This window comes from Geospiza fortis, unplaced genomic scaffold, assembly GCF_000277835.1.
Source record: "Geospiza fortis unplaced genomic scaffold, GeoFor_1.0 scaffold112, whole genome shotgun sequence".
Taxonomy (NCBI): Eukaryota; Metazoa; Chordata; class Aves; order Passeriformes; family Thraupidae; genus Geospiza; species Geospiza fortis.
In genome coordinates this window covers 26,217,092-26,226,425 of record NW_005054298.1, presented here as the reverse complement: position 1 = coordinate 26,226,425, position 9,334 = coordinate 26,217,092, and the positions used below count along the sequence as shown (strand labels likewise).

Sequence of the window (9,334 nt, the reverse complement as noted above, 5' to 3'; positions counted from 1 at the left end):
CGGATGGTCCTGGCTGGCTCCCCGCGGTGGTAGCTCTGAGGAGGGTGTCGGTACCACCCCTCGGAACCGTGCTTTGAAGCTCTGAGTCAGCCCAGGAACCTCCCTCCAGCAATTACCCCATCACCTGGGAAGGCAAATCCCAGCTGGGTTTATTCTCCCAACTAGGGTGTGAAACGGAAGAAAACAGGGTAACACATTTCATCTGGCCTCTGCAGGACAAAAACAAAAATGCCCGGGGAGGCAGTTACCTGTGTTTGACTTACCAGGCCATACTTGATGGGGGTCAGAATATAGCTTAAACTGAACAGCCATCAATGTGAAGTAAAAGTCCTATTTCAACTCAAAGAATCTTCCTAAGGTTCCCAAAAGACTCTTGAGCAGGCAGGCTAGCTTGAAAACAGCTGTGGGTCATCTCCAAGGATGAACTTGGAGGTAAAATTTTTGGTCTGCTCAAGAGAGCTGGAAAATAGCACATTAATGACCACTCCCCAAAATACTCAAACTCAAAATATTCTTTTTCCCACCCTTACTGAACTGGAGGAGAAGCACCAATAGTAATGCTTGTGTCAAGTGTGCTTCTGTGGTCATTTACTGAACAGCACTACAACCTGCCCTCCTGTTCCATTATTTCATCCTGTCTGCAAATGCATTTTGCCCTTAGAATATCTCTGGTATTAAACAGGTCTGGAAAAAAGAGTCTTTCAAATGCCAAACTCATCATCAATGCAGGTACGAAGGTGCAGCCTGACAAAAATCCTTGATCTGATGACAGCAGGAGCTGGTATGCAGACAAGTGTGTGCTGAGAGAACCACGCCAGAGGGAAAGCTGTTTTTCAAAGTGATCAAACATGCACAGGCTAAGTCACCCCAAGACTCAAAGTCAGGCTCACTACTATCATTAGTTACTCTCATGGTTTACATTTTTTTGGTGCTTTAAAATAAAGACTTCAAGGAAGAGTATCTTGACAATGTTTACCTTAAATTTTAGTTGAATTAAAATATTTGTATTTTGCTTTATGCAAATTATATCCATCCCACCTAAACCAAACAGCCTTCACATCATGTAAGGCTCCCTGAGGCACAGCACAGACTTGCAGCCCTTATGGGACTCTCCACTTCTCCTTAATTTTTTGGTGTTGCTTCAACACCTATCAGTTTCTGCAACATTACTCTTATCACATAGAATAAAAACCCACAATCCCAGAAAAATTACTAATAATTCTGTGTCTGTAATATATAACAATATAATGCTTAACTCTTACTATTGGTTTTTTGGGGTTTTTTAGCTGAGAAAATTGTATAAAAGTAAAGGCAATTTCAGCAGAGCTGATAGGATTTTTTAGAAGCACTTATTTTGTGAGATTATAGAACTCTGCTGAATTGCATTCATTTTATGAATATTTATCAGACAGCAACAAAGCTTATCCTGAGAACAGCACTACATTTTAATGATGTGAAAGGCAGAATAGCCCAAGCCTTTCATGTGCTTCATATCTTGATTTGGAGAATTTAAAGTGAGAACAGCTGAAAGAACAAACAAACATTCAGAGACATGAAAGTGTATTTTACAGTTTTAATTGTTTTATCTTCTACATTATACCTCTGCCTTTAGTTAAGAAACCCAAATCTGGGACATTTACATTTAAAATAAGACAGTTGTGACAAAAATAGGACTTTTGCAAATAAATGAGAAAGATTGAGCTATTTTTTACTGTGATGCTTTAAAACCTGAAAATTCAACACACCTATAAATGTAGAAAGATTAGGAGTAGAGCTGCTATAAAATACTGCCATGCATACAAGATTTGAATATCGCAACAAAGGCTGATGGGCTGCCCTGGTACTGCATGGCTGCTTCATTAAGGGAATTGTTTCCAGGCTGAGGCAGCCACCCTCAAAGGAAGTCAGGAGTGCAACTGTTTTTCCTGATTCCACATGTCAGCAATATATACAGCATGAAATGATCTCCCCTGCTGTTCTCTCCCACAAATTAAAAGGCAGTGCTGGACAGTAAAAAGGCAGTAAAAGACAAGAGTCTGACTATGCTGGTGCCTGTAGGTTTTCGCCTTTTGTCCTTTTTTTAGCATCAGAGAAGGAGGTTAAGTGAGGAAAAATAAACTGAAGAAAAAGCAAGAGAGAAAAATAGAGACAAAAATTAATTGGGAGGAGGAAAAAATCCTCTAGGCAGAAAAAGTCAAGTATATTTTATGAGTAATACAGAGGCCTTACAACAAATTGCTATTTCACTGATTCACTGACCTTGAAAAGACATACTACCATTTTTGCTACTATTATTATTATCTGTGAATAACAATGCTAGTTTTCCCACCAACCTTGTAAGATCTTTTCATGGAAATATAAATATATTCTTGTCAGAAGGTGTACCTGATGAAAGATTACTTACTTCCTGCGCTGAAGCTCATAACAATGTTTCTTAGCATGTTGCTAGAAGATTGGCTTCTGTCTCTGTTGCATACACAACTGTATTAAAAAAAAAAAAGTATCTTATGAAGATGTACACACTGATTTCTCTTACAAGCTTGTGACAGGATTCTCTACACCCTGAGCTCAAACTGAAAAACCCAAGAGGTCTTAGGTATTCAAGGACTTGGAGAAGACCTCTCGAGGCAGTTAACAGTGCTTAGAAGCACTGATGGTGGTCACCTAAGAAGTTCCTCTGTGTAAAAGTTATGGTCAGTGCTACGTGAAAAATGCAGAAGTTACTCATTTCTGGTAAGTTTTCCATTTATTCAAATGGGTGTATTTCTCTTATATGATATTTCCATACTGCAGGCCCTTTTCCCACAACATTCCCTTTTTGGGTTGGGCACATCTCTCTTCTCTATGAGCTGTGACTTCTCACTCCCTCCCAGTTTCCACCATTCTCTCTAACCTTTGTCTCTAGCTTCTACTTTGTTTCTTGTTGCCCTAACAACACTCCTGCTCATCTGCTCTTGTCTCTGTCCCCCTTATTTAAAAACAATTAGTAGATACATAGGAAGAACTGAAAGCATTGATTTTTAAAATGGATTGCTATTATTTTCTTACTTAACACTGAATTTGAAGAGGTTTTTCCATATTGTTTCAGTTAGAATCTAACTTTATGAGATCACTTATCTGTGTGAGTGATTACAGGACTTTTATGCTTTGTTTCTATATTATTTTGCTCAATTTGCAATTCACTCTTTTTCCTACATTTGGTAGAATACAGTCTCAGGACATCCGTGAGCTCTGAAATGTTTTTTACCTTTTGCTTTCCATTCAGTTCAAGGGGGTATAAGTGTTTGGACAAACAGGTCATTTAAATTCCATTTGTTTTATTTGTAGTGGCTCATAGGAAATAATCCAGTGTAACTTTTGGCCCACACTATGGACCTTGGGATTTACAAAACAAGAGACATCATTCTTCCATTCTTCCTTAGTTTTTTCCTATCCTTCCCCAAATCACAAACCTTTGAAAAGTGCTGTGTCCAAGTATGGCTCACTGAGGCTCATTGTGTATAATATCTGCTCATAAAACCATTTCTTGGCATCTTTGACCATCAAACATGCAAAGTATCTATGAGAAAAGCTCTGTTGCCTTTTGACATCTGCATAGCCTGAAGAGTTAATACACCTGAATCTCCCAAATCTTGCTACCAAGTCTGACTGTACCTCTAAAATGAGATGAAAAGAGGGTAACTGGTTAGAATGAGAGGATTCTTCCAAACCACAAAGTAAACAGGTGACTCTAAGTTTGCCCAACACATTTTATTAGTGATTAGTCTGTAAATCTGTGTATTTGGGAGTAAAACACTCCTGGCCTTGTGTTTGCAGAATGCTTCAGTTGTGCTAATCCTGATGTAAAGTACAGTGGAAGTTAGGATAGCAAATAGATTTTAACCAACAGCTGATTGAACCCCACTCAAAAAAGACACAGATAAACAGTGGTTAACAATTCTTCCAATTTATGCATGCTATACTCCCACAGTGGCAAATTTCAGGAAAACAAGCTTACTTAGATTAGTCATTAGGCTTTTTTTTTCCACATCCTTCTAACCTGACATTAAGGAACATGAGATTTTGCAATAAAAGATTAAATACACTCCATCCCTGATGGAAAATATTTTTAATCTTCTTAAAATCGTGTTCAATTAATACCAGAGGAATTTAAGTTATTTTGAGGATTACAGTGTGATCATAATCAGATTGGTTTTTTTTTGAGGTGACTTTTCCTAATGTATTGAGAGAGAGGGGCCAACTTTACACATATGGAAAAAGAACTAAACATAAATATGTTTTTAGCAATTTTCAGATTCATGTAACCCTCTTTTTGGAAGTGGTATCAAGGACTAGACCAGCCTGCATATAATTTTAGCTTCAGTTTAAAAAGGAAGATTTTACAGGGTAACTGTTTTCTGTTTGCATATACTACCACTTTAATCAGTGTAGAAGCTGTTAGAAATATGGCTGGGAAATACTGTCTTGACTTTTTTTCACAGGAAACCAGCTTTCTTTGACATGAGCCAAATGTGGGTATAGCTCTTTCCTTGTGAGACCAGTCAGACACAGGTGATCTAAAGACAGCAATGTATTTTTAACACTTACTTGCTTCAGGTGCATCTGGTTTAGCATTTTTGTTTGGATCAAGGGGCAGTTTTTGAAGCAAATCTCTGGATTATCCTAATTTATCGACTTGGTTCACATCATGGAGCAATTTCTGAGTGCAAACTGACCTCTCAGTTGAAGCCATGAGCTATTGTTCTCTTCTCCAATGTGCAGATCTTCTATCCTTGCGACTGGACCTGTACCAGCACCTGAAATAGAATGGATTTCAGGCTCTCATCACCAACATTCTCCCCACATAGACCCACTGCAAATGGGTTATTTGATACTTTCCCTCACATCCTTGTCAGGACCCTGCAGAAAGAATTTAAATTAATTCTTTTCTCCTGGTGGTTAGGCTACTGCATAGAACCTCAATGGTCCAGGATGCTCATAATTAACTTATGTCCAAAACTAGTAAGGCAATGAGGAATGTTGTATGATTAACAGACAGAAGAATAGCCTAAATTCCATTCTTGGTATATTGACCAGATTTTCTCAAAACTCTTTACATTACTCCTTCTGATGTTGGTAGCAATTTCCTTCTGAGGTAGCAAGATTAGAGACTGTAAGGGTAGCTTTTGAACTAGAATATTACCAGAATACTTTCTATCCTTAGTAGGATGAATTCCTGGCTAATAGGTATCATTTAAAACTAATGCTGCTTCCTCAGCAACTGTGCAGTTCATGATAAGCCAAATAATCCCAAAAAATTGCAGGTAAGTGTGTGGGTGCCATGTACATTTCTAACGCTGAATATGTCCATTGAGCTAGCAAGGTACACAGTACACTTGAACCTACTCTTAAGTAATTACCAAAGAATGGAGGAAATGAAATACATCTACTCTTCACAGTACTTAACAGGTTCACATAGTCTGAAAGTTAGCAACAACTACAATTAAATTTCTGTGTATGTGTCACAGCTGAAGAAATACTAAAAGCAATGATCAGAGGACTTAAAAAGAACTCTGTGAAAAACAGTCATTGGTAAATGTTCTCATTAAGTGGAATTACACCTACCTTAAACAAGAGTCATTATTATTATCATTAGACTTGAGTAAGAATTCATCTTCAAGACTCCTTCAAATCCTCAAGAAAATTTCTGCTATAATGTATATTACATGCCTTCTCTTCCCTCCTTAAAAACTAGACAAAAACTAAACATGGCAACTTGAGAAATCTTCACTGTTTGCACGAATGAATAAACTGTTTTACCTAGATTGTAGCATGACTTCTGGGATTATCTCAGGCTGTCCATTAAAAACCTTATTTTCAGTTACTTGTTAACTTCTCCAACTTCAATCTCTTTGGCCAAAAATCTGAAGAAGGGTGTGACTTATGATGTGAATCTTCATGTAAGTGAACTTAATTCTTGGCAAACATCTACCATTGAAAATCAGATTGGGAAAAAATGGTTAGTTATTTACAAAACTAAATAAGACATTTTACCATTCTCCCTTAAAAAATTTCTAATGTCACTTCCTTCTTTATACCTGGTGCCAAGAAGGTATATTCTTCTTGGTGGAAGAATCACTTTCTTACCAGGAATCTACCCTTTCCTGTCAACAAAATTTGGTTCAATTATTGCTACCTGCTATGACTGTTTACAGAATCTATCTCAGATTTTACCCCACTTTTCATTCCAGGCTTTGCCTAATCTAGGCTCCACTCAGGCTTGGGTCTGTGTCTATATAGTAAGTGGAGGCTGTGAAATAGGATCAACTATGATCTAATTTGAGGTCCTGATTTTACCATTTCTCACACTTAATTGGCATATCTTTGGGGAAAACAATACTCCTAAAATAAAGGATTATTCCTCAGAGCTAAGAATTTGCAGGAATCTTCTATAACAACAGCATTTTAATTATTAATAACATGGGATTTGCCTGAAAGTATCAGCAGACTGAAAAGAATTCATCAGTGACTTAATCTGGAACAAGAACATAATTAAGACAGAGGCATATCACAAAAGTCTCTCTTGTTAAGTTAGAGAAGACACAACATTTATACTACCTAGAAGATACAACGTGATGTGTAAGTATAGTGAAGCTTTTTCAAAGATCTAGGAAGCAAGACAAAACAAGAATTAACAAAAAAAAAGACACTGAATCAATGTGTGTGTGTAAATATATTTAAAATATAAAAATTGAAAATATATGCAGTATGTTTAGAAAATGAAAATGTAACTACATTTCCTTTACACTGAGTTTAGCAGTTGCATTTTTTTTTACATTGCATTTTTTACCCAGCCTAAAAGCATAATTATAGTTTTAAAGGCAAAACATGACTTGGGGTTGCTGTGCCAAAATGGGAGTGAAACTTAGCAACAAGTACATATTTGTATAAATAAATTATATCATTTTTAAAAATTGTTTTATAATATCATGTTCATGATGTAACAGCAGAGCCACAATAACCACTAAGGCTTTAAAAAATCACTTCTTTAAGAATTATCGAGCAAAACATTTTCTCACCAATAGCTTTACCTAAGTCTCATCAATGCTAAAATTGGTTATGAATTGCTGTCAGTGTGAATGCATTTGTGAAGAAATCAAACCTTTTCCCCCATTGTTTTCCCTGCCTTGCGAGTTAGATGTTCATCACACAGGAAAATCTGTCAGTTTTCACACTTCATCAGCCCCGTTCAATTGGTACAGGAGAACCACTTTTGGCTCCCAGCAGAACATTTAATTTCAAGGGCTTCCCAAAATGCAGTGTCTAGGTACAAGTACTGGCTTATGTAAGCTGTGCTTCAGCACAGCTCCAAGACAACTGTATTTTCAGCCAGTTTATGATACAAACTACGCCCACTGAGGAACAATTGTGTGCCTTAAGGATGAAGATGGAGCAAAATGAGTGTAAAAAAAAATCCACATAAAAATAGATATTGCAGGCACTTGCTGACTTATGTTCAGACAAACACGTAGATGTTTTTATCTATCTTACCTTTCTTAGTTTGAGTGAATTCCTTGAGTCTTCTCAAAAATCTCTTCCTATACCTGAAGTAGGTATGGACAACACAGCAGTGTCTTTGTACAGGGGACTGTATGAAACCTGTTATATACACGTATCACCAAGCAATTTTGCTTTCTTTAAACTTTCTATGTAAGCACTCTCTTTTTTATTAGACATCAAGAAGTATCAAAACCAATTGCTCTTTTCCTTCATAATTCATGGTTCTCTACAAAGAAAAGCAGATAAATGCAGATGCCTCAGAAGCATCTAGAGATGCAGTCACAAAAATAGACAACCTTTTATTCTCTTCTACAGAAGAATTTAACTAAACCCTCACTTAGCTGTACCATACATAATTCTAAAACCTCTGCATCTTGTGGACAAACAGATAAAAAATACACTTTGTCCAGTGTTCCCTGTAGGTTTGATTTTTATGAAACTTAAAATCTGTAGATTTCCTGTAGACCTTTTCCAGTTAAAGACTTCAGGTGTCAAAGGTATTGTGATATAAGGGGAGAATTAAAAGGTTTTAAACCTTTGATGTCAGAAGACAATTCATTTGACAATAAATCTCTCTCTAATATTAAATGTGTAAAACTTATCCTAGGAAGGATAAAGTTCTTTAATAAGTTATACAAATCTGTCTGTGCAACACACTGCAGAGTTTTTGGTAGATGCAGACTTCAGCTATGACAGCAGCACTGTGTTGTTCCCAAATAATTAAACCAATGATAAAAGTTAGTATGATTTCACAACATACAGGAAAGATCTGCAACATATTTCTACATGAAGCAATAATAATTCCCTCTATTAAAACACTTCATGGTAATTACCTTCTCAGTTGTCTTTAAATTAGTCTTCTAAAGTCAGTCTGTGGATAAATAATAAGTTTTTTTAGTTGGTTTGGGGTTCCCCCCCCCTCTTTGTTGCAGCCACTTGGTATTATATTCTCTGTCTTGTACAATGCAGGCTGGGGTTAAATCCTTCATTCTCTTACAGTCTCTTCTCTCCATAAATGTTTCTTCAATGTGAATATTTTCTATCTTCTTTTAATGTTACTTATTTTGTGACTTTTTTCTCTGAAAAAAGCAAAATAACGGTGGCATATATCTATTTTTACATTTTAACATAAAATTTAGAAAGAATCTAATGAAAAAGTTCAGTGATATCTAGATCTGTCCCTCAATTAGCATTTTTTTGGTGTTGAATATGATAAATGCCTCAATACCCTTAACAGAAGTTCTAGACCTTTTTAAACATGGAATTCTAAATTTATATATTGGGTGTGTATATACATATATAAATTTCACATCCTTTAAGTAGCAATTATGCCCTGTAGCCAGGTATTTGCTAGTAGCTAATGACTGGTTAAGGTAAGGAGGTTCTCTTTTATTTTCTTCCTTAGTCAGTGACTGCCAACAGGTGCCAAACATGTTCATTAGGGAATTACTTTAGAAACCAGGGACAAATTAATATTCCCATAGAGCCTGACTGCCTTTAAAGCTGATAACTGTAATTTTGAATAGTCTTACATCCCCAGTGACTACCAGCGTGCGGAGCCCTAGCCGTTCTATTTTCCATCTCACTGTATAATCTCTTCCTCACCTCTTTCCAGGGCTTTCACCCTTGCTGCACTCCACCCCACCTTTCCTGACGTGTCCATGTGGATAATCTCATAATAAGTAAATACCCCCTGAAGAATTACAAGGGACAGCACCACGCTGGCACGAACTCTTCCCAAGGCCGCCCTTTCCCGGAGGCTCCCCCTGGCTCCCCGCACCGGCACCGAGCGGGG

At 37.0% G+C, this 9,334-nt stretch overlaps 1 protein-coding gene and 1 long non-coding RNA gene across 2 annotated transcripts in view; both read right to left on the bottom strand.

Moving 5' to 3' along the window:
- Nucleotides 1-470, bottom strand: part of BOLL (boule homolog, RNA binding protein) — a 20,961-nt gene extending 20,491 nt beyond the window's left edge. The window contains exon 1 of the mRNA XM_005415952.1: nt 264-470. The gene's annotated coding sequence lies outside the window, so the exon portion shown is untranslated. The remainder of the gene's footprint in view (nt 1-263) is intronic.
- Nucleotides 471-5,911: 5,441 nt separating this feature from the next.
- LOC115947811 lies at nt 5,912-7,626 on the bottom strand. Its single transcript, XR_004081669.1, has 3 exons — nt 7,531-7,626; nt 6,598-6,646; nt 5,912-5,967 (listed from the first exon to the last, which is right to left on the bottom strand). It is a non-coding gene; the product is annotated as an uncharacterized LOC115947811 (long non-coding RNA).
- Nucleotides 7,627-9,334: the final 1,708 nt, after the last annotated feature.